The sequence below is a fragment of the Toxorhynchites rutilus genome, chromosome 3 (assembly GCF_029784135.1).
Source record: "Toxorhynchites rutilus septentrionalis strain SRP chromosome 3, ASM2978413v1, whole genome shotgun sequence".
Classification (NCBI taxonomy): Eukaryota; Metazoa; Arthropoda; class Insecta; order Diptera; family Culicidae; genus Toxorhynchites; species Toxorhynchites rutilus.
Window position 1 is genome coordinate 280,568,545 of NC_073746.1, and position 26,076 is coordinate 280,594,620.

Here is a 26,076-nt window from a genome sequence, read left to right on the forward strand (position 1 = left end):
TCCTCCAGTAATTGAAGATACTTTTCGTAGTTCATTCGGGTGAAAATGAAACAAATGAGAAGCTTACTGTGATAGGAAACGACTCCCCACACCGTCAAACTTCCGCCCCCAAAGTTTCGCTTCGATCTCACGACATACCGTTTACTTAAATTGTACCAATAGCAACTGTAAAAGTCCGGACCATCCAAATTGATCTTTTTTCGCCGGAAAATACAACATTTCTCCATTCTAGTTTCCATTCCATGTGTTGCCGGGCGAAAATGAGATGGTTCTGCTTATGGGTGGCGGTCAGTTTCGGCTTCCCTCGAATTTTGTTCCACATGATGTTTGGTGACCCATTCAAGATGCGCGCAATATGCCTCTTCGTTACTGGAACAACCGATTTTGCCTTAATGTATCAGCCGGTCATCGTTTCCTGGTTGCGTCGTGTCTTATTCGACCTTTAAGACGCAAAGTAGCTTTGGTGTTCCCATTTATTGGTCGTTATATCCCATATTTCTGGTACTATTTAAAGAAATTCCGTACCACTTTCTCAGATAGACCAATTTTTGTTACGATCGAGCGATTAGAAAATGTTTGTTCACTGAATATCTTTATTATTTTCCGCCCCTCTTCCGTCAATAGAATACCTTTCGCCATTCCTTTAAATTCTACGTAAATCACTAATCTGACCAACTTCTTACGTTGCACATCTAATATTTACCTTGTAAATAGAACACTCCGAAGTAATTTTTCAAAAAACACAGATAAAGGCTTGGTGATTATGTGAAAACCTGATTTTTATGCCCTGCGGTTAAACATATGTCTCGGAAAAAACGACGTTTGAATGTCTATTTCCACCGATGCCTTCTTGTGTGTGTGTGATTGTGACGCGCGTCCTTTCAATAAAATTGACTTAAATATACTACTACTACAGCAAATAAGTATCCCGATCAAAAGAACATTCCTAGTTGTTTTGTAAGTGTTTCAATTTTTTTTTCAAGTGCGGCTAAACGAATGTCTATCACTGTATCTGTTTTCAGAATAATAGTTTTCATTTTCCTAAAAATAGCGAATGTATGTGCTAATGTATGAAAATTGACTCAAACTCATATTCGTACGGTGGATGAAATCTCAACTCGGTTTCGAAGGCGTTGACCAATTTCCGAATTCCATCATTAGTATAGTATCCCTTGTTCATTACAACTATCTTTAGCCGTATCTACGAATTTTTTGGTGTATTTATCAATTTTTGCATCATCGTTATTTTTAGAAATTGGATGGTTTCTGAATATCCTACACAGATAAATTCACTAATTTTTTACAGGGAATGATGTCGGAAGATTGTGGAGGAATATCAACTACTTTTGAGCAATTGTAACGTAACTATGTGCGAACTTTATATGATTTGAGCTCTGGGTCATTGTCTTGGCAAAACCTGAATACTCGATTCCATCCCATTTTGTTGACACTTTGCTTCATATTTTCCTTCAGGATGTTCAAGTAAACATTCTGATCAATTGCACCATCGATTAAAACCAAATTAAGCAAAACAAAAGCGTTTTTGAAATGTGCCTAGGAAGGGCAACTTGAATGCCGGAGCACAGAGGGACAAACCGTTTCTCAGCAAAAAAAAAATCAGAAACTCTAATTTGATTTTTCCAATCAGCATGAAACACATCAATGTCTTAATGGTAAAGTGTTATTTCCGTAGATGGGTCCCAATTTAATATTTTTGGCTCCATTTGTTATCGTTCAGTATGGAGGAAGCCAACGATGAATTAAACGTAAAAGATCTGAAAGCAACGTTTAAACACGGTGGTGGTGCAGGCATGGTATGAGGGTGCATGTATGGGCTTGATGAAAAAAATGATAAATATTCCCTTCGAAAACACCAAAAACATCGTAGATAAGGCTAGAGACAGCTAAAGATAGTTGCAATGAACAAGGGATACCACACTAATGATGGAATTCGGAATGTGGTCAACGCTTTCGTAGTCGAGTTGAGATTTCAACCAGCGTACGAATGTGAGTATGAGTCAATTTTCATACATTAGCACATACATTCACCATTTTATGAGCAATAGAAACCATTATTCTGAGAACAGATAGCAAACCTTTTAACTCTCATATGACACTATGACTTTTTCTAAATAGAATGTTCTGAAAGCTTGTTTTCGACTTCCAGAAGAAGGGAAAAGAGATCTGCAATTACGAGTTTGAGTCATTGTACAAATACAGAGGTATGGACCTGAAAGATACCTGACGTCAGGTACAATGTAGGCATAATGTAAACAAGTTAATTATGTTTGTACCCATACAACTTCATGTTGTACTTGCAAAATTTTGTACTTGTACTTGTACTTTACGGAAAATGGAAGATGTTTAATAATAATAACAATAATAATATAATAATTCCAATAATTCTTGAACATTGGGATTTCTTTAGTGTCAAAAATCAAATTTACACCAACACCTTTCGTAAAACGAATATTTGATATTACAGCTTGTCCGCTGATGGGTAACAGAACAAAGATTGAAAACTTACAAAAACACATTGTTTGAATAAGTTTTATTGCAACTGAGTAAAAAACTGGCGTCCTTTCTGATAACGAAAATTGAAGATCACTAAAGTGCGATACGCATGCAACGTAAAATCAACGTAAAGGAACGAAACATAACAAACAATTTCGCTATAATGCGTTCGAATCGCACTAGAAAGAGCTCTTAGTACTCCGACAGCACTGCTAAATCACCGACATGAGTTATCACCCACACGAAAAAGAGCTGTGTCCTTTCAACAAATGCTCACGACATCGCCGGCAGCATAAATTTGAAGAAAAAAAAACAGGAAGTGAGTTATATCTATGGTATAACCGCAAGGGAGACGTAGGACTATCGTTGATTTAGAGATCATTTGTTTGAAGTTGAATCTAAATCCATTCTGAATGAATGAATAAATGAATATTCGAAAACGAGAACGTTACGTTGGAAGCTCAAGGTTTTATGCATCCAATATTGGATACAAAAAACCTTATTCTGAAGAATAATCTTCAGAAGCCTTCCTGCTAACTGCACTTGATTGACAAATCACAAAACCAAATGTATGTGGTCGCAGTATTATATGGATATAAAACATTTAAATAAACTCGCATGAATGTATTTTTCAATTACCAGGGGAACTGGCAGATTATTTTTCAGCAACGATTAGATCTTTCCGGAATTTTCTCGATGCTGAATAACATCCAAATAAAAATACTCCTTTCAGTTTGGCCTGCAAAAAACTTTTCTGAACTCTAATCCATCAAATTTGGAGCCCTGAAAAGGACCGTTGATTAAATGCTAAGCTAATATAGCACGCTCTCCTTGGATTCGACGGGCCAGCTGAATGTCCTTGGGCTTGATGTGACGCGTTTTGCGTGGATTGCACACAAATTGGTATCTTCGAATAGGCCTCCTGCAGCGTCATAACCGCGGAACTTTGGAAGCGCAAGTCAGTTTCGAAGTTCTGAGCAATTCTACGAACCAAATGTTGCAAAGGTAGCTTGCGGATCAGTAATTCGGTCAACTTCTGATAGCGACGAATTTCACGCAAAGTTCCCGGTCGATAGCGATGTGGCTTCTTCACACTTCCTGCGGCTGGTGCGCTCATCCGAGCTGCTTTCGTGGTGCCTTACCACCGAAAGACTAACGAGCTGTCTGCTTGGTCCCAAACAAACGAGTCCTCACGGTGCGAGAGTAGAGTAAGAAATGAACGAAAGCAAAGGAAGCATCATTTTATAAACCATAAAAGTATCGAATGTGCGCCCCACCTTTATTATATTCGTAGCTTACCCTGAGAGAGAAACGAATAACATCGAAGTAAGTATACAGTAATGTATTTGAATCTGGACACTTTGCTTTACATTTAATATCATATCGCAGCCACAACATTTTGTGCATGTTGAATTAATGCGATTGATTAGTAACTATCAAGTAACTATCAGTAACTATATTAGTAACTATTAATCACATAAATTCAATATGAAAAAAATGTTGTGGCTGTGGTATGATATTGAATGTAAAGCAAAGTGTCCGGATTAAAAACCGTCCGGATTCAAAAGCATTACTGTAAAAGAGAGTTAGCTCGACTGAAAATTTTTCAGCTCGGTCTGCAAAAACGAAATTAATTGGAAGAGTACAGCATAATGCATAGACGTGAGTGTGAGCTTCCCCATCTCACATTCTAATAAGATTAATGGGTTTCCAAGTGAGCGCGCTACATACGGAAACGAATGATTTCAATAACCTGTTTTCGAAGCTATCATTAAGCTATTGAACCAATTTTTCGAGTCAATAAATAGCAATCATATAACTCTTGGACACTTTATCTTTTGTATGAAATGATTATCATACTGTTCCGTTGATCCGAAGCAGAATGAATCACGGTCAAAGAAGGAATGGATTTTTTCTTGGAATTTACTCAGCAAAAATAATGCCCTTTCCCAACAATCAAAAACGAAAAATGGTAAACAGTTTCATCAAAATGATTTCTTCGATATGGGGATATATTTACTACATCATGTCATATATTTCATATTCTTCATTATGAAATCCATATCCATGGCACCTATCGGTATCGAATTATCATCGACACGATTTTCGTTAAATGCTCCTTTCAGCTCGTCCTGTAAAAAACTTTTCCGAACTCTAAACCATCAAATTTGGAGCCCTAAAAAGGACCGTTGATTATATGCTAAGCTAATATAGCACGCTCTTCTCGGATACGATCGGCCAGCTAGATGTCCTTGGGCATGATGTGACGCGTTTTGCATGGATAGCACACAAATTGGTATCTTCGAATATGCCTCCTGCAGCGTCATAACCACGGAACTTTGGAAACGCAAGTCGGGTTTGAAGTCCTGAGCAATTCTACGAACCAAATGCTGCAAAGGTAGCTTGCGGATCAGCAATTCGGTCGACTTCTGATAGCGACGAATTTCACGCAAAGTTCCCGGTCGATAGCGATGTGGCTTATTCGCGCTTCCTGCGGCTGGTGCGCTTATCCGAGCTGCTTTCGTGGTGCCTTACCACCGAAAGACTAACGAGCTGGAATTACTCAGGTCTTCAAAACCAACTTGCGTTTCCAAAGTTCCGTGGTTATGACGCTGCAGGAGGCCTATTCGAAGATACCAATTTGTGTGCTATCCATGCAAAACGCGTCACATCATGCCCAAGGACATCCAGCTGGCCCATCGTATCCGAGGAGAGCGTACTATATTAGCTTAGCATATAATCAACGGTCCTTTTCAGGGCTCCAAATTTGATGATTTAGAGTTCAGAAAAGTTTTTTACAGGCCGAGCTGAAAGGAGCATTTAGCGAAAATCGTGGTGTCGATGATAATTCGATACCAATAGGTGCCATGGATATGGATTTCATAATGAAGAATATGAAATATATGACATGATGTAGTGAATATATCCCCATATCGAAGAAATCATTTTGATGAAACTGCATTATAAAATTATTTGTGTACGAGTGCCGCAATCGATAGTGTTCTCTAATTTGCGCTGGTTAATTTCCTCGGAGGACTCGATTCCTCCTTTGAGCATCAACAATCTCTTTCTGGCAAAACGAAGTGGTATGAATCACATTTTTCGAAAGATAAAATGAAGATGTTTTCTGCCAATTTCCTTCAACCTCCAAACATCTCTTTCTCCCGTTTGTCGTTATTGCGTTCGCTAATCCTTTCTCACAACACCCATTTCTCGTTTGAGAAATTGTTGAGTAAACATCGTTTGCCAGTGCGCGTAGAGCGGGAATTCCTTAAGATTCATTGCACCTCTAATAAATTGCCGAAAGCCGTGGTCTTCCTTTGATCGCACTTGATTGAAAAATCCAAAACGAAATGTATTTGGTCGCAGCATTATATATTGGATACGAAACTTTTCTACTGATGGGGAAAAATAATATTCAGAAGCTTTCCTGTTAATTGAGATTGATTGAAAAATCACAAAACCAAATGTATTTGGTTGCAGTGTTGTATGGATAGAAAACATTAAAATGAACTCTTTCGCATGAATGTTTTTTTCAATTCCCAGGGGAACTGGTAGATTATTTTTCCGCAACGAGGGTTCCGCGCGTGTATGTGTGTGTGGCGACTGCTCCGATGTTTCAAGCGGAACCGTGGCATCACTCTCCTCCTGATGGATTCCCTGATGGCCTTAGGTGCACAAACAGGCTCTTGGTGACACCGTTCATCAGCGCTTTCATGATAAACGAAATTAGATTCACAACAACAGCGACAACATGCTCCAATCGCTGTTCAATCATAACTGAGTGGATTTACGAGCGGCGCTCGCTTATATACCGATTGGTGATTTCAATAGCCTGTTTTTGAAAGCAATTTTAAGACTATTGAAACAAGTTTTTGGATGAAAAAGTAAGAAGTATATGACGCGTAGACGTAGATTTTATCTTTCGAATGAAGTGTTTATCATACCATTTCGTTCAGTTGTTTAAGAGCTATTAACGCTCAAAATCTCGGTCTCCGGCGTAACGCTTTCGTTTTCGAAACATCGATTTTACACCCCGGTATAGAAATGAAAGACGTAGTCCTACGTCAAAATGTTGATCTCTCAGTTGCTTCCAGCTGCGAGTGAGGCGGAGAGTTAAGAGAGCAAATGTCTCCGACTGTTAGGAGCCATCCACCCACCCACAACAGCTAGGCAGACATAGGACGATACCATCGCAAGGACGACGCACCTAAAAACGCTCCTCTCACCGATTTTTCAACTTGCCGCACAACGGGCCTTATCCCGCTCGACACGCATACACTGCTAGACGATAAACGCACACTCGCGAGAGCAGATAATGTGACACCACAAGGAAGCGCTTTCATTCAGAGATTTCTGCTTGCATGCGCGCATTCAGAAACTGATTCATACCGACTCTACTGATTGTTTATTTGCTTTCCTCTCGCTCTAATGCAACGACCAGAGCCGAGTTGACCGAAAGCAGCTCCGCGCGGTCCACACAAATTCTCCCGTGAAACCCATCCATGTGGACCTATTTAATTTTCCCGTCGTTTTCTGTGTGTTTTGCCCCATTGTCATGTGTAGAGTCCTCGGAAAAACAATTCGCATCCACATGGATGGTTATCCCGGGTTTGTTTGTTCTTTTCCGCCACAAAGAGACAAACTGAATAGCTTTAGGCGGATGTTGAAGAAAACGGATGCTGGGTTTCTTTTAAAGTTGGTTTTCTGTGCCTTTACGATATTGTTTGCTCGATGCATTCCATTTTAGGCTTGTGAAGGACGAAGAAAATGATTTTTCAATACATTGTTTTTATATTATGGAATGAGTTTTTACGTACTTCCCTACGAAATTGATTGCCCAGCCTTAAAGACCCATTTATACGTTGCTAGTAGCTGACTTGACAGTGAGCAGCTACTGGGCCGGTGAACTCGCTTGATAATTGGTTGACTAGCCTTGACCGTTCACACAGTGTGAACTGCTGACGAGAAACTAGATACTACTGCATTGGCTTACCAGGGATGCCAGATGATTTTTCAAATGTCCATCAAATAGTCAGAAACAGCAATCAGGTTCGAATTTGACAAATGATTGATCCGAAATCGACTTCTCTATTGGCAGTATTCGTCTCAGGTTTTCAGTTGCATTTATTTTATTTAGTTGCACAATTTTATCGCGAAATACACGCTGACCGCGTAGAAAAATACTTTGTGCTGAATTTCTTCGAACTGAAGGTACTATCCGAAAAAGCAGAAAAACAAAAGGATTTGAGCCAGGAATTGGATGCAAGGAAAAAGAGCAACAAATAAAATATTGAAGGAACTCTACGATGATGATCCTCTAGAGTACATAGCAGTGTTAAGAAAAACACCTGAATAAGTGGAAACACTGTTGGATTTCATTGGTCCAAAAATACAACGCCAAGTTACACTCATGAGGGATGCTATACCTGCAAGAGTGAAATTAAAAAACGACATTGATGTGCTTTTCTTCTGGAATATCGTTCAGATTGTTGTCAATATTTTTTAGAATCTCGAAAGCATCCATAGCTAAGATAATTCCGAAAGTATGTGATGCTATAAATGGCAATCTAAAAGATTTTTTAAAATTTTATTTATTTCGCCTTGTCAGCAGCTCCTGTACCAATTTATGAAATAAAAATGATATTAGATTTGCAGGTGGAATGAATACGCGTCAAAAATTAAAATAATTAATGAACAATACTTTCTTTGTAAGTTGTGAGTGAATTTTGTATAAAAAAAATGTGCCTGATAGAGATTCTATATTAGAGATTCTCAGGAAAACTATCGCAAAAAGAATTCGTGCATAACAAAATAACAACGATTTTGTTCAGAAACTATGAGGGTTTTATTTGTTTTTCCAATAATTTTCAAGTCTATAAACATCTCCGCATATTTTCAAATTTCTTAAAAATAGAGACATTTCTTTACATTTGGCATCCCTGATTCGAACGCTAAATTCTGTTTTTAACGTTTTGAGGGATGCGAGTGCGAGTAAATTCAAAAAACTTTGAAGTAGCTCGCATGCCGGATTACACATGACACTAACTGGCATGATATGTTGCCACGGTGTGAGTAGCTGCACTGCAGTAACTGACTAGACCGACTCGTATGCTTACTCGCACCGTCTGAATCCGTCTTAAGGCCCATTTATACGTTGCGAATAGCTGACTTGACAGGGAGCAGCTACTGACCCGGTGGACTCGCCTTGTCTGTTCATACAGTGTGAGTGGCTGGCATGTAACTAGATACAACAGCACGGGTTTACCAGGGATTTTTCAAATGTACATCAAATGAGAAACAGGAATCAGGTCCGAATTTGACAGATAATTGATCCGAAATCGACATCTCTATTGGCAGTTTTCATCTCAGGTTTTTAATTGCATTTATTATTTGCGTTGACGGCGGAATGGTGTCGACATCTGGATACATTAGTTTGTATGAGACCTACTATTCTCTATCAGATTATTCGGCCTTAAGGCAGTGTTTAAATTGCTAAAATTTGTATTAATTTTTTTTTTTGGCGTTATTTACTTACTAGAAGTACGTTGTTCTGACCGTTTTTTAAACTGTTTTGAATGAATTCTTAGATATTCTCACCAAAACTTGCCATTATAATATAAAATTATCCTTAGACACAATTTTTGTATGATATTTTTTCACTACTTGCAATCAAAAGTGATTTTCATTTACATAGAGTTCTAATTTGATTTGGGAAAAATAATTTTCATTCATAATTTTTATTTTGAAAGTGTGTTCATTTCCTCTGCAAACCCATATTGTCATGTCTACTCCTCCATTTCGTAATACGAAGCTCAATGCCATAAACGCGGATTACACAACCGTAGTTTATACCGTATACAATGTTGTCCAAAAAAAACACGGCTGACCGTAGTTCGTACCGTGACAAAAGCGGTTACAAAAATACTTTGTGCTGAATTACTTCGAGCTGAAGGTACTATTCGGAAAAGGCAGAAAGGCAAAAAGATATGGGCCAGGAAGTGGATGCAAAAAAAGGAGTAACAAATACAATACTGAAGGAACTCTACGATGATGATCCCCGGGAGTACAGAGCAGTGTTGAGAGTAACACCAGAACAAGTGGAAACACTATTGGATTTAATTGCTCCAAAAATACAACGTCAAGATACACTCATGAGGGATGCTATACCTGCAATAGTGAAATTAGAAATTACTTTGGTGTACCTTTCTTCTGAAATATCGTTCAGATCATTGTCGATATTTTTTAGAATTTCGAAAGCATCCATAGCTAAGATAATTCCGGAAGTATGTGACGCTATAAATTTCAGTCTAAAAGATTTTATTAAAGTAAGTAGTTTTTTTTTATTATCTAAGTTCATTTGTATGAAAAATGATCCTTAAAAATAGTATAATATTGCATGACTTGGTTATAGTATTCGCGACTGTTGATTTGATTGTGAAGATGTAGGACGTTAGGGTGATTCTGGCGGAAAATCTGCAGTCGCCTGTGATGTTCCAGTATATTCGTGATCAGAATGTGTGTATTGCATTCTACTGACGCAGAGGGCATTTTTACGGTATCTAGAATGAATTGCATGTATTTCATCTGTCGCATCAATTCTATCAATTGGAGATAACTGTCTGAGCTGCATTATAACATGTCTTCCAATTGCGTCACATTTATCTTCTGGTTCTACTCATACTCGAGGCAGACACTGTTAAATTATTATTCAGTTCCTTCAGTTCATTCACGGCCGCGTGTATTGTAGACTGCTCAATTGACAATATGCTATTGCCTGAAAATGGCGTTTTAGTAGGTGATGATGCGTTTTCATTAAAGCCGTACGGATGAATAATAGATCAAAGGCTATTGCAGAGAAAATGCGAGATAAATATAAACATTACTTTAATAGCGAGGGAGCGGTTACTTGGCAAAATAATATGATTTATTTATTAGAGAATACAGTATAATATAGTGTAGTATAGTTTAGTGCAGTATAGTACAGCATAGTATAGTATAGTATAAAATAATATAGTTATGTATAGTATTGTAACTTACCAGAATACTTATTGATTGTTTTTCCTTCAGATGAATAATATTCATGATGTAATCCATGGCATCGAACCATTGGATGGAAAGTTTATAGATCTCATCAGTACCACATTCACCTCGTTTGCTTCTCAATTTTTGACGTAGGACTACGTCTAACCGGAAGATATAAGGGGTGAAATGGAAATCTAGGCACTGAACAAGTAGGAAAAAATGCAAGATTTGGATCGCTTATAACTCGAGCATTTCTCAATAGATCGCAAAGGTTTTTGCATCAATTGATTGGAAATATATCTACGCATCTATCATAACGAATAACATTTCATTTTTCTTGAGATAAATAATTGAATAATTGTGAAATTTCAAGCATTGTCAAAATGCACTATGTACCCATTTTTGATTGGTCCATTTTGTGCTCCTCAAATCGTACCGACCAAAACGGGCAACCAGAGCAGCAGCGAAATAGAATGAAGCACGATTGGAAAGGAAAAAGAAAAAAATGAACGAAACATTGGTCGCAGTCTCACACATGCGTAATTCTCGAGCCAGCCAGTCAGCTTAAAAATCCCCGCTCCGCATCCGTAACGATCATTATTTGTGTGGACACCGACTGGACAACATCGTTGCTGGACGAGCTGGACGGCGAGGGATCGAGTGCCTTTCTCAAGGCAAGAGGGCGGAGGTGGTAGCGCTGGAGTAGAATAGAGTAGAGTTTTCAAAGGGCCTTTCTCAAGGCTAGAGACGAATGAACTGAAAAAGTTTAAAGTCTCTATAATACAATACCTTCCTTCCTTCACAACACATCAACAAACCAACCCAAGCAGCCATGTCTGGACATGGTAAAGGAGGAAAAGTGAAGGGAAACGCTCGAACCGTGTTGATCTGGAGTTCCCCGCAAGGGTAGCTAGGCCGAGCGCGTTAGTACCAGTGCACCAGTCCACCTAGCCGGCGTTATATAGTTTCGGCCGCCGAAGTGATCGAGTTAGCTGGCAAAGCTGCTCGCGACGATAAGAAAACCCGCATTCGGAACAGAACACATTCGGTTCGGTGGACATCAAGACAACAGGCTGTTGCAGCGAGTGGCGAGTGGTAAACGCAATCGCAAAACGGCATCAGGTAGCAGAAGAAAAAAGTTTGTTCTTTATACAAACTGCTTTGGTGGCAAATCCAGAACAAGGCGGCATCGAGGGCGTTCGAAATGGTTTTTTTCAAAACCACGAGTACTAAGTTTTCTAAATTGGAACCATTCCATAAAACAAGGCGCTTTTCAGGGCCATTAAACCTTCAAAAAAAGAGTTTAGGAAATACAGTTCAATGCTTTCTAAAACAATATCCAAAATAATAATAAAACACAAATTTTTTTTTGCTTCTAGATTGAAAGTACAGTAATTTACACTTATCTCGACATTTAGCTAATTGGACGGACCTGTAATGCGACATATTTAGTTGGACATTTTTGTAAACATAGAGTTCGGGGTCCAAATTATGACCCCACATTGAAAGTTGACACTGTACCACTGTCATCGCAAATGTTCAATTACAGGTTAAAATTACCTCCAATCCGATACTGAGTGGTGGTAATGCGACGTGCCATTGAATGTAATTTACTGTAAAATATGTCACAAGCTATCCAGGGAAGAAATTTTCCAACTGTGAAAGCTGTGGCGAGTGGCAAACGCAATAGCTAAACAGGAAGGTTTAACCGAACAAGATGGGAATATCTAGTGATAACAAAAACACAACACCAAAGGTTCTTTTCAGAACCATCAACATATTCATGAAGAGTAAACAGTAAACTAATCCATTTTTCAGGTAGATAGGTAGGTATTCACGTAGGAGAAGAAAATAAAACAATATATTTAAAATATATATTTAACAAAAGCTGTCCCCTTTGTATAGTCCTACGTCACTCCGGTTATGTCCCCGACATTACCCACCCGTCTTTTTACTTCTCCTGGTTGGATGTAGAACGTATGTTTTTATTTTTTATTTTACTTCTTTCGTATCCGATAACCCCACTTCAGAACGAATGTATTCAAGCGAGGCTTTACGCAAATCTGTTTTTATAACTGGGATCCATACAGTTCCACAAAATGGTTTGTTCTTTATATAATTCCACATAGTGTTCATTTTGTTCCGAATTCCTTCCATCTTTGCGCCATTTTTTTGCTTTTAACTGCTACTGCTAATACGAAAAAACATGCAAACAAACAGAATGCACACTGACTATTGTCTCTTCGTATTTCGCCTTGACAGCAGCTTCTTGTGCCGATTTGTAAAGTGAAAATGATAGTACATTTACAGGTGGAATAAATACGCGTCAAAATTGAATTTATGAATGAAAATGAACTTTTTCAAATCGAATATGTGTTCTGTTTCATAGAACAATACATTTTATGCAAGTAGTGAGCGAATCTTGAACGAAAATTGTGTCTGATGATAACTTTATACTATAACTAGCTGACCAGGCAAACGTTGTTCTGCCAAATAAATTATTTCTAGTGAATATTTTGGGTGTTGAATAAAACACACTAATGTATTGTAAGTGTGTTTGAATATTTTAACGATCTTCAAAAAAAATCGAATGTGACCGTTAAAAAAACGAATTAAATGATTTGAACGAAAGGTTATATGATGTTTCTTGATGTATTTCATTAACGTAACTGACATGTTTGATCTCTTAAAAGTTAAACGTCAACTGAAAAAAGTAAAAGTTTGTCATAAAGTAGAAAAAATGAAATATAGAAAATCAATATTTATTGCTGTCTCCTTGTTCGAAAATACGTGCATGTGATTTTCAACATAGCTTAGTTTATAACAGCTTGGTCTCGTTCATTAATTGGAAAACAGCGATACGTCAGCTAACTTCAATGGAAGTGATTAATCGGCCTGTTTGGAATCGCGTTATTTTATCGTTGTCATTCAATCGAGGAGTATTCACATCGGTAATCTAAGTTTGAATTGTTTTCCAAGGATTTTCGAGTTTGTTAATATCTTCGCATATTTTTTAATATCTTCAAAATGGAGACATTTCTTTACGTTTGGCATCCCCGATTCGAACGCTAAATGGTGTTTTTGACGTTTTGTGGGATGCGAGTGCGAGTAAAATAAAAAAAACTTTGAAGTAGCTCGCACGCCGGATTACTCATGACACTAACTGGCAAGATGTGTTCACACGGTGTGAGCAGCTGCACTGCAGTAACTGACTAGACCGACCCGTATGCTTACTCGCACCGTCTGAACCCGGCTTTAGGGAGATCTATAGCTATAGATGGATTTATTCACGCGAAAATAGATGTAAACGGGTGAGAATATATATAATGCACTTCGTCGAGGAATATATAACTTCTATTAATGGAATCAATTCAGGTATGAATTTCTCACTGGTGAGAATCTCAGGGACGAATGACCATCGGGTTGAAGTCCCTTAACCAAAACCTGAAACCTGAACCTCACTAGTGAGAAATCACTAAAGTTGGAAGCAGTTCTACTTCAGGTGAATAAATCCACCCAAAACATGAATATATTCATTATATAAGTTCGCGCTAGTGTAAACGGTTGATGCGATTTCTATAAATCTCATATTTCTTCACATGAATGTATCACTAGTCTAAACCCACCGTTACGAATCGAGCTGTTTTCCTCGATTTCTATAATTCCAGATTAGACTCGGTGTGATAGTGATAGTGATTGTATCGAATCCTCGATTCGATTCCTATAATAGGGCCCGATGTATGGTACATTAGTGGCTTCTGGAACTGGAACCATAGATTTTATGGATTCGGTGACGGACAAATTTGCTGAATTGATCTTCCTGAAACGTTACCTGCAGTCTCCCGTTCAGAAATTCTCCCTCGTGATTACTACTTTCAAAAGAATAATGACCCGAAGCAAACTGACCCCATCGTGCGGAGATACCTGGTGTATAATGTCCCAATCAACTAAAAACACCTCCGCAATCACCGGACTAGAACACTATTGAATATCTACGGGGGAAATCATGAACCATCCATCCATCAAAATCCAGATCAATACTAGGGGATTGATTTTTGTTATCTGTTAACATTTCTGAACTGATTTCAATTTTCTTTTATAGAAAAACTTGAACTGTATACTCAATTTTGCCACGTTTTAATTGGAGATTTTTTGTTTGTATTTTAAACATGAATGTGAACATTTTATTTTTTCTTATCACTACATGAGAGTAAAATAGATCGATTTTACGATGAATGTATATTCAATTTTGCGATTGACTGTATGTCGCAATTTGTTTCTTTATATCAATGCATGCATTGCACTGAGTATTCGACGAGAGGCATCTTCCGTGCATCGCCATTCAACAAGCATCAAACACGCGTCTAACAGATGCACACAGCTGCAGCGATAAAAATGAAACATCGTGAGAATGACCGTTTATGAAAAATCGTTTCTCGACTCTCGGTCAAACCCATGAACAAAGCTAGGAGCTTGTTGCATCAGAACAGAGCCGAAGCGCACGAGAGCAAATACGATTGACAACTAAAAGTATCGAAGGTGCACTATTCACATGTACAGCGTTGCCAATGTTCCAGTTTAAACTGGATTCTTCCAGTTTTTTTTTCTCGATCCAGTCATCCAGTTGAACCCTAAAATCTTCCAGTTTTTTGGCAGATCGTCCAGTTTTATCCAGTTTTTGATATGTGTGCTCTAGTTTTATCCATTTCATGTAAAATAAATTAACAATGATAAATATAATCTCTCCCTCTACCTACGTATTCTTTGAGCGTTTTTTTTCTTGACATTTATCGTTCGACCTTGAATCGATCTCTCTTTTCTTACATAGTCAACTCAGTATTGCTTATATTTCCAAATTGAATATGGTTCGCGCAGAGTGCGTGTAGTGGAAATATACTGTTTTTCAGTCGTGTTTCATGTATTTCATGGACTTCTGCAACAGGCGAGTTTGTTATTTGGTTCTTCCCATTACGTTCAATTCGTCGGTGTTTTGTCAGAAATGATAAAACGAAGAGCAAACCGAATACTGGAAACTTATCAAACTACTTCAAAAACAGCTATCACTCAATCTCTATCTTATTTAACAGCCTACCCAATGTGTTACACTTTGTTTCTATTTATATAAATTTCAGATCTTGTAGGTCCTCCAAACCATTCTGAAGTTCAGACCAATTGATCTACCATAAGAGATAATATTTAAGGATACCTCATTTTGAGCTTCAAACTGAAATTTGGTTAGGACAAGCCTTATATAAGATGTAAATTACCAATAATACCAAAAAATGAGAGAAACAGCTTCGCAATACCAAAACTTGATAATTTCAATATCAAAGTAATGCTTGAGCAGTGTTGTTTATGCATTGAATGTGCTCATTTGAGTATTGAAATAAAATTATGGGAAGTTGTTTTTGGTATTTTTCTTTGGTATTTTACCTCGTATCTTATGCTAATCCGTATCTTTTTGAGGTATCGAACTATTCGCAGTTTTGCGACGATCTTCTATCAGCGATTTTATGGATATGAAGCGATAAATGCGAGACTCTTCAAGTTTTGCCCAAATAAAACCGTCCCTCAAATATCGTTTCACAGTAATTACAGTTACAGTTTTATGAGCTCCATATAATTACTACACGAAGCTTCAAACAAAATTTTATTTCTTGAGCATTGAAATGGATAAAAAAATAATTTTATATAAATCATAGCCAATCTTCTTAAAATGAAACGGTTCTTCAGGATCCAGTTTTCTTCCAGTTTTTTTTAATAGCAATCTTCCAGTTTTTTGAAAAATATTATTGGCAACCCTGCACATGTACAGGAAATGAACAAGTTCTACGTTACGCGCAACGAAAACAAGCAACGCATACAAAGCCAAACACTGATGGCTACACTGGAGAAATAGTTTAGTAAAGCAGCTACCAAATCTTTAGTAGCAAAAACATTGGTAAAATATACACATTTTTTGTAAATATTACTAAAATTGCGTAAAAAAGATGTCAGACGCAATGAATGTTCCTACCAGGAATTCGTATATTTTACTTCATACCATTAGTAAGTTTGTTTTTATTGTCATACCTAACAACTGTGATGTGCGCACTTTGCAATCGCCATTTGTCTTTTGGAGACGAAGCGATTTGGAGGTAAGCACTTTGTTTTTATTGAATTCAATTATGTATTCATCTCCCCCGAGAATTTGTTTTCATATTTTCGGCGGGGAAAATATCACAAGAAATTTTGATCCATATTAACATAATTGACCTAATACCATTTTTTTCTTTTTTAGTTGGCCTTCAAATTATATGCAGTACAATCATTCATCATAAACAAATCGGAGATAAGTTTTTTTCGTTTTTTTTACATCATTACGTCAGTCACCTCGGTCGGGGAACTATTTTCATATTCCCGCCAAGGATAAACATCAGTTATAGTCTATACATTACAACACTGTTGACCTTTTTCCTTGTCTTTACAGTTGGCATGATCCCAGACTCGTAATACTTGTTTACCAAAAACCATCCAAGCTATGGGATTGAAGGTAACGGCGAGTTTGTCGCTAAGATTGGAATCTTTCTTCAACACATCATCGACCGTAAAAAAAATAAGGTGAACATACATAATTTATTGCATATTTAATATCATTAACATATGTATTTCTTTTCTTCATAGGGACACGAGAGAACAAAATACGGATGAAACGTGCTAATTCTACCGTCACTCTGCTAATCAGCTAATGCAAATCAGAGCGATGCAGCAGGAAGAGGAACGGGAACTTGCTCGGGAACTTGCTTTGGAAATGCTCATGAAATTGAGGTGGTTGAGGCTGCGATTAAAATTTGCCTCTTGTACGCAGTTTATAGAATGATTCCAACGAGAATTATTGATGTTGTTTATAGAATAAGTTATTAGTATAATGTATTCTAAGTATGTAGAATTAAACGCAATCAAATACAATTTTTTAAATTAAAAATAATTATTAAAAAATATTGTCATTATCCCTGATGATTACCTCTAACAAATATGAAGCAAAATTTTCACTGTTATTGCACCAATGTTGGACCAAAAATTTGTAGTTTGTTTGACATATGTGCCTACTATTCTTTTTTTGTAACATTTACCAATGATTAGTAGGGTAGAAAATGACTAGAGAATTGGTAACATGTACCAAAAAATTCGTTATATTTACTAAATTTTTCTCTCAGTGTAGAAGCGGCCTAAACTCATTTGCACTCTTCTCTTGTTTCGCCTGCTTTGCCATGGCTCGGATGGTTGTGTTAATTGCAATGCCAGACGCACTTCAAGGGAAATATTCGCGAGCGTTCACAGCTCGAGGGGAAACATAAAAAAAACGAGCAGAATGAGGGCCCCCGCCGACTGCAGACTGATTTGTGGGCCGATAGTTTGGTCGGCTTCTTAATCAGTACGGAGAGGTATGCATGTGCGCACATTACGCCGATTCAGTTGGGTCGGTTTTTGCACCAGAAGGCCGGCCCGTCCAAACTGTTGGTTGATAGAAAGTCTGTAGTATCTGGGGGCTCTAAGCGACCTTTGCTGTTTCGGGCACAGAAAGATTCTGAGAATTTTTCTAAGAGGAGATGCAATACTTATACGCTTTCGACAGCTTGGTGGAGTGATATATTCTCTTTTCGCTATCCCCCTTCGTTGTTTCTATTAGAGATGGGCAAACCGTTCATGAACTGATCAAAAGAACTAATTCGCCAAAAAGAGTGAACGAACTGCCGTTCTTTTTTGCTGGGCAACAGTTCATATGAACTGTATACCCAGTTCAGAACGAACTGTGTACGGTGAACGATGAACTGATAATACAGTTCAGAACGAACTGACCGCTGACTGAACTATGTACACTGAGAGAAATATTTAGTAAATATGACGAATTTTTTGGTAAATATTACCAATTCGTTAGTCGTTTTCGAACCTACTAATCATTGGTACATCGAACTACGAAAAAAAAATTGGTAGACACCAATGCCAAACGAAACTACGGTTTATAAGTCCAGTGTTGGCTCAATTTCGACCCAACAAAATCGATTCGTCCGTTCAGTGTTGGCTGATTTGTTGGCCCACCATCGGTACAAGTGAAATTGATGGTTCTCATTTGTAATTGGGATTAGGGATATTAACAATATGTTTTGAATATATATTTCAAAAGCTGTGTTGAAATATTTTTATCTTTATTTAATTATAGAAAAGCTTTTCCAGTAGGCTTTTAACGAGTGAGTTTTGTATTACAGTACTCAATAGCATGCTTTTTCGGGCATCCTCATCCTCTACAGCTTAGGCAGAACTACATGGTTGAAATACAAAAATTGAGTTTCGTTATACGTTATACGATGTTTTTCACCTGAAAATGAAAAAAAAAGATGCACAGTCAAAAATTGAAAAGAAAATATAGAATTAACTTAACCGTTAAAAAGAATCCAAACACGCCAAAAATTCATATGTCAAACAATAGAGAGTAAAAATACAAACAAACATACAAGCCTTCGCAACTTATCGCCTTCGTAGAAGTTTGATGTTAGTGGCAGTTGGACTCTCAGTGCTTCCCATATATCAACCTCGTCGTTCTCGCTACGCGACCCGAATCGCAAATTACATCAATTCATCCTCAACTTCGAAGGTGATTTGAAGATGGAAATCGGAACCAGGTCGTACATACTCGGATGGGACATCGAAACACAAATCCTCGATAATGCATGTCGTACGCTCTTTGCTCTTCTTGATGTGGTTCACGTTGATCACGGGTGCCCCTATCGCGAATACGTTGCCAAATGCAACAATCGCGTTCAACACATGGAATAGCTTGATTTCTACAAAATAGAACGAGTTGTGTAACAGTGCGGCAAACATTTAGAAAATAATTGAATATTCACCTATTTTCACTGGTAATCCCGATGGAAGCTGCATGTATGTTGTATGTTTTTCACTCGGCCGCATTATAGCTTTGAATCGAGGACCTTTCTTTTCTGTTTTCTAACATCTCATCTGGAGGTCGCGGCAGAATCTGTCATGAGTAATTCATTCGACGAGATAGCAGTCTCCTGAAGTTGTCCGAGGGGAACATGCATTGACAATCGAGGCAGCTGACTTGGTTTGGGCCTAGGTTGCAGGTGGATTTTTTCTTCTGCTGTATCGACGATTGATTTGAATCTTCTGTGTCGCAGTTGTGCAGCGGAACATCGGATCTGCTGTAAGAAAAATATTCTTATTCATAATATATAAGATCTTTCACAAATCTAACTACACAAAAAAGTCGAAATTTACCTAAAATAGTTCTCGTACACCACGTTCGTACCGTTATCTTCGCCGACGGTTCCAGCAAGGAAGCGGACGAAATCACTTTGGAGCAATTTTATACACAAAATGACTCTCCGTTAACCCCCGGACGCGAATTTTTTGTTGTTGAGCGACCGGATATGTTCCGGAAATCGTGCTTTGATGGTAGGGTTTGTGGGCTGCTGTTGGTAGTCGTCGCTGAGTGCCATCGCAAAGAGCTGCTTTAGATTGTTGCTAGCCGTGATAAGCGAGTGCGGACGCTTCCCGCTGTAGTTGTTATTGTTGTGGCGATGTGATTGGAACTATCGAACTTTCGAACAAATTGTCCATCAGCTGGTGAGAATTTTGGCTGCAGACAGTGTCTAACTGAAACAGCACAGACGATCTGGTGCTACTGCTCCTCATCCGAGTCGATTTTGTCCGAATTGTAATTTTTGCCATACTGATACCCATCGTTTCCTGAGACGACGAGTCGATCGAGGGGGAGCAATTCATTGCTGCAGCTGGTTGTGATCTGTTGAAAACGGAAGAAGGGAAAAAGTAAACATTAGTCGGAGCATCAATCAAATGTCGTCATCGCAATGCACGTGGAGTTCTGTCGTTTTTAGCCTCCAATGATTAGTTTGCCCAAAAAACATTTCGCTCCTTAACACTTATCAGCTTTTCGTTTTACGCCGCGTAAAACATTCGTTATTGTTTTCTGCGGTTAGAAACTAAAAAAGAAAAATATTTAGGTAAAATGAATCATAACAAAACATCATTTACCTCCGAATCGATTCTCTTCCACCTAGAGGCGAATGAACTGAAAAGTTTAAACCCTCTTAAAGCCAAAAAGAAGAAGAAGATTCTCTTCCACTAGAGGAATGGCGATTGCACACACAGTTGCTAGTTATGAACATACTAGAGATTACTTATGCTATGAAGTAAAATTTACGAATCATTAGTAGGGATGTAAATTGTATCTGACATCAGTTTTACAGAATTTTGGTAATATATACAAAACATGTGTAAATTTTACCAATGTTTCAACTACTAAAGATTTGGTAGCTGCATTTACTAATGGTTTTCTCCAGTGTATACAGTTCAGAACGAAATGCGTATGCAGTTCAGAACGAACTGTGTGCGATGACCGCCGAATGAACTGTGTATGCAGTTCAGAACGAACTGTGTATGGTAAGCGGTGCATAAGAGAAAAGAAAACGAACGAGTGATAGATGAATGGTGCTGCAAAGTAAATAGTTCTCAAATTAACGAATGGAAACAAACGATAGCTCCATGAAACAACAAAAATAAAATGTCGGTATTGTCGCTTTCATAAAAAACGCAACATTTCAGGATACGATGGTTTTAAATTGGATTGTTAAATTATTTATCAAATAAAATTTGAATTTTATATTTGGAGTTCAGGGTAAATATTTCAGTAAGTTGATATGCAAATCTACCTCAATTAGAAAATATAGTTGAAGGCGGAAAGATTTAAACAGTCTTGTTAAACAGTAAAATTCGCATCGCTAATATGAAATATGTTTTATATCATATCATATTGTCCTCGATAATTTTGGGATGAATGTTCGCGGTTAGGGACGTTTTACTATAGCATTTATTGCAATACATCGTAAGCAAAGAGCAGTACAATGCTAGTTTATGCAGAAAATAATGAATAACGACTCAAACAAAATCAAAGTATGATTCACTATTGTGCCAAGTTATTTCTAACAAATATCGGACGAATAATGATTTAAACGGCATTTTATGAATTAACAGTCCTACATAACGTCCCACACTTTTTATACTTACTTTGACATATCCCTCCACTGTACAAAAGGATGAGTGAAGTGCTCAAAAGAACTAGTTCACTTAAGTGAACCGTTTTGCCCACATCTAGTTTCTATTCTAGCGACTGCATAAATTGCCCGTTAATAACAGCTCTGTTCGGAAAAGTACACAAATGGATAGAACAAATGTATGAGGAAATGGGAATGCTTCCAATTTTCATCAATTTAAGTCATGTACAGACTATGCGATTGTAATGTATAGCAAATAAAACAAAAATTTCCGATTCGATTGGTATGCAAATCGTTAATCCGTTCGCAGCAAAAATAGTTATTAACGTTAAGTTTAATTCATAAAAACGTGTCGTTTTCTGATTTGGCACCCTTAATGTAAGACGTAGTCTTACGTCAAAAAACTTTTGTGCGGTAGATAGGGATTGTACAAAAATAGTTTTCCCAAGAAAATAACTCAAATCCACGTCGTTCACTGTTCGATTTCTTTCTGTTTCCATACTTTGCGATGGAACAGTTTTCCTTTTCTGTTGCGCGTGGCTGTTTAGTGCTTTTAGTTGTATGTCGAAACTTTTTGCTATTGAATTATGTCGTGCGCAACTTAGAGAATTTGATGGAAGGATGGAAATGATTTGAGAAGTGGATAATGTGGACGCAATTATGCTTGTTTCGCTCAGAAACGCATATGAAACAAAGAAAATTATAGGAGGTTGTGTCCAAGACACGACCGCATTGTTGACGTAGAACTACGCTGTTATTTTATATAAGTCGCTTGTTTATACCTTTGGATATTATTCTACCGCATGGAAACAACAACAATGACAACACTTGCAAGTATCAAATATCATGTTACATGTTATATAGTATTGCCTCAAAAGAATCGCACCTCTAGGTATCGTTCGTGCAACGTAAACCAAGCGTTCACCATAGCATGCGTACAGAGCCATACATTGGTGGCTTGAAACTACAAGGAATATAAACACTTCTCATCATTTTGCGCTATTCTCAAAAGAAACGCTTCTGTTAATATTACTGGCCTCGAGAAGAGATGCATTACTTTCTCATGCTCGAGAGAAGCGCAGCTGTCACCCTTAGTGGAGGAAGTTACATACAAAATTCCAGAACATTTACTTTCTTGATGACTAAACAAGCGAAATAAACTCTTTTTGTTAATAACAACCTCGAAAACAGTAGCAATGCTTCATTATGATCAATATTAGCGCAAATGCAATCCTAGTTGAATGCAGTTTTGCGACTGGCACGCGAACCCAAATAACTTATAACATTCCAGTAAGACATTCAAGATGCTTGGTATTTCCCAAATAATTTTTTGGTGCACAACCTTAACGTCTGCTTCGCCATAACGTCAGTTTAATGCATTGATGCATTCTCAAAGGCACCAACGAAGCCCTTATGAAGACGGAAAATAAACAATGTTAACTGCTTGGAAAAAGGCTGAATTATGCCACACAGCTTGTACTCTGCTGTAACACCCATCGATGCAAATTCGCTGATGAGTTTGTCAAGAGCGACCGCTTTCACCACCAGCGGGGGGAGCTTCATTTTCGTTGCTGCCTGGGCGTTTACATTTTCGACCGACGCGCCGAAATCGCCTATTTCGCTGTTGTTCGTTACGGTGTCACACTCGCGAAGGCTCGGTTCAGTGCGAGCGCTTTTCACTGCACCAATAAAATTTCGATAGATTCGAAATATTTCGAACTACTTGATAAAATTCTATTCTGTATTCCGTTCGAGTTGTTTTTGCATTTCGTTCGATCTGTTACTCTTCCAACATTAAATGGGCAAAAAGTTCGAAATAGGAAATACGAAATTATAACTCGAACGAAATGATGGTTTCGATCGGAATGCAAATCCGGCGGAATGTAGAATAAGGGTGTGTGTACACGAAGGCTATCACAATTATTACAACATATGATTTTAAAAACAGGACGAACGGTTTACCTCATGTATCATCCCACAATGATTTTCTTTCAAATGACAAACGTAAACGATTTTTTAATTTTTTTTTATCAATAAGAATAGTTTCTAAGTTTTTTTTCAAAAATTATTGCTTTATTCTGCAAAAATGGTTACAAATTTAATATTTAAAGTATTGCCCATCGCTAGTCACAACTTTTTCACATCTTTCTGGCAATTCACGAATCCATTTGTTGAAATAATCGGGCGGTTTGTCGGCTAATTTTATCGTGTCTTTGCTTGTATTGTGGCCGTATCTCCTTCAATGCACGGCTCAAACGCATCAATTGTCGTCGGTAGAGGTGGTTTCATTCGGTTTTAGCTACTCATAGTACACCACATCCAGCTGGTCCCACCAAATAGACAGCATACCCTTCTGACCGTGAATATTCCGCGTGGCCATCGATGTTGATGCATGGATGGGGTATCCATACGTTGCCCGACGTTTAGGGTTGTCGTAATGAACCCACCTTTCATCGCCAGTAACGATTCGATGCAAAAAAAAACCCTTCTTTTATGCCGTTGGAGCAGTTGTTCGCGCATGAAAAAATGGAGTTTGACGTCTCGTTGCTTCAATTCATACGGCACCCAATGTCCTATCTTTCGGACCATTCCCATTGCTTTTAAATGGTTGGTTTTTATGGTTTGCTGAACTACACCAAGTGTATCTGCAATCTTGATCGAGTAAAGCCTCCAATTCTTCATTTTCAAACTTTTTTGGCGGTCTGGAATGTTCTTCGTTTTCCAAATCAATTTTTAAATCATGCAAACCTCATCTGACACGTTCGCTCAGTTGGATCATGGTTCCCAAAAATCGGCTCAAGATCTGTAGAACAAAAAGATTCATTAAATGCTGAAGAAATCTATGAGATAATCATCTTTATGATGATGAACTGTCAGATTGTTTTTTTTTTCTATCACGGTTTTGTTCAGTCGGGAAAAGAAGACATGATTTTGAAAGAATATCATCATATCTATATTTTGATAACAAGTACATGAGTTTAAAAATTTTTACCTTTAGTGTAGAGCAAGTGATCATCGCAGACACAGTTCATTTCGTTTTTACCGTGAAGTGTATACGGGAATATGCCCTGTGGTTTGAGCTATTCGACGCGTGGAATAGAGGGGACTATTCTATGTTTATATAAGTTATACCTACATTGATTGTCCGAGATCCGACAAATAGATTTTCCCTGTGAATGGAAAGGAATAAGTATTGGTTAGAATCTGTTTTTATATATAACTAGTTCAGAATAAGATAGCAGTTGAAATGCGCTGCACTATACGTAATCAGACAAATGAACCATAGGCCCATTTGCAGCCAAATTTTTATTATCACCTATATAATCAATCGGTAATTATTGTCATCATTAGTAAAGGGCAGCTATTTTGTACATTAATGATTTTAGGGACTAACAATGGACTTCTCATCGGTCGAATTTGGTATGAGAAACTGGGAATATTACCCCCTTTCCCTACGATTTAACCCTTTCAATACGGCAGTGTGCTCCGTATGGAGCACTGCGCCGAAAAGTCTGCACATCGCGCTGGTGTGATCGATGTGCATATGTATGACTTTCATGTCGCCTAAAGACGACGCTCGTACACACAGGTCGTCGCGCGGATGTTGCCTATAGACGACGCTCGTAGCGAAACGGTTAATTCCCAACAGCACGGGCCAAACATGAGCTAATCGAATCTTTCATCACTTTGCTGGGCATACGTACCTAACAGTGACCAAGTGATGATATGCAAATACATGTATAATGCAACTAATTGAACAATAAAAACGAACGATTCATTGCTACATACATTTTTGTTTTAATAACAGGTCGGACTCGATTATATATAATCGCAATTTCACTTTCAACGTTAATTTTCGAATTCAATATATAATCGAATCACAAAAAAGCTATTTTTCTATTGATGTTTGACATTCATACATTAATGAAAAAATTGGTTTCTTGAGATTCGATTATGTATAGGATTTGAAAATAATTGTTGAAAAAAATGGTCGAATATATATTATCAAGTCCGACCTGTGATAGCAATTCACATTTTTTTAAAGTTCACCCAAAATTGAGAAAAAATTAACTAAAAATAGTAATCTCTAGGTATCTGGTATCGTTCGAGCATTCCCACGACCATCATGCACTCGAAGCTATGTAATCATTTCACATCGATACACCACGAGTGAGGTTCGATGTTGTAGGTTCTGGCCCAATATAATCGCCGCGGGTGTGGTTCGACGTTTTGGATGAAAGGGTTAATGATAGAGAAAAAATGTTTGAATTCAACATAATTCTCGGGAATAATTGAAAATACTATTGTCGTTGAATGAAATGAGCACAAACATCCTTTAAGTTAGTACTTCTTTAATTGCACCTCAGAGGAAAGTTCATTGTCAGTCCCCGTTCTTTGACCATACCAACCTTCCACATTTTGCCATAGAAATAATTCTCATATCACTGGAAAGGATCTCCATTTT

At 37.8% G+C, this 26,076-nt stretch overlaps 1 protein-coding gene and 1 long non-coding RNA gene across 5 annotated transcripts in view; one reads left to right on the forward strand and one right to left on the reverse strand.

Moving 5' to 3' along the window:
* Positions 1-19,741, forward strand: part of LOC129780636 (growth hormone-regulated TBC protein 1-A) — a 198,083-nt gene extending 178,342 nt beyond the window's left edge. For 3 of the 4 annotated variants that reach the window (XR_008743980.1, XR_008743978.1, XR_008743979.1), the window contains 2 exons: positions 16,820-17,139; positions 17,203-19,741. The gene's annotated coding sequence lies outside the window, so the exon portion shown is untranslated. The remainder of the gene's footprint in view (positions 1-16,819; positions 17,140-17,202) is intronic. The other variant, XR_008743981.1, reaches the window with a different exon arrangement.
* LOC129780640 (uncharacterized) lies at positions 18,709-20,586 on the reverse strand. The gene is made up of 4 exons (XR_008743984.1): positions 19,816-20,586; positions 19,425-19,739; positions 19,032-19,361; positions 18,709-18,895 (listed from the first exon to the last, which is right to left on the reverse strand). It is a non-coding gene; the product is annotated as an uncharacterized LOC129780640 (long non-coding RNA).
* Between the last annotated feature and the right edge of the window lie 5,490 nt (positions 20,587-26,076).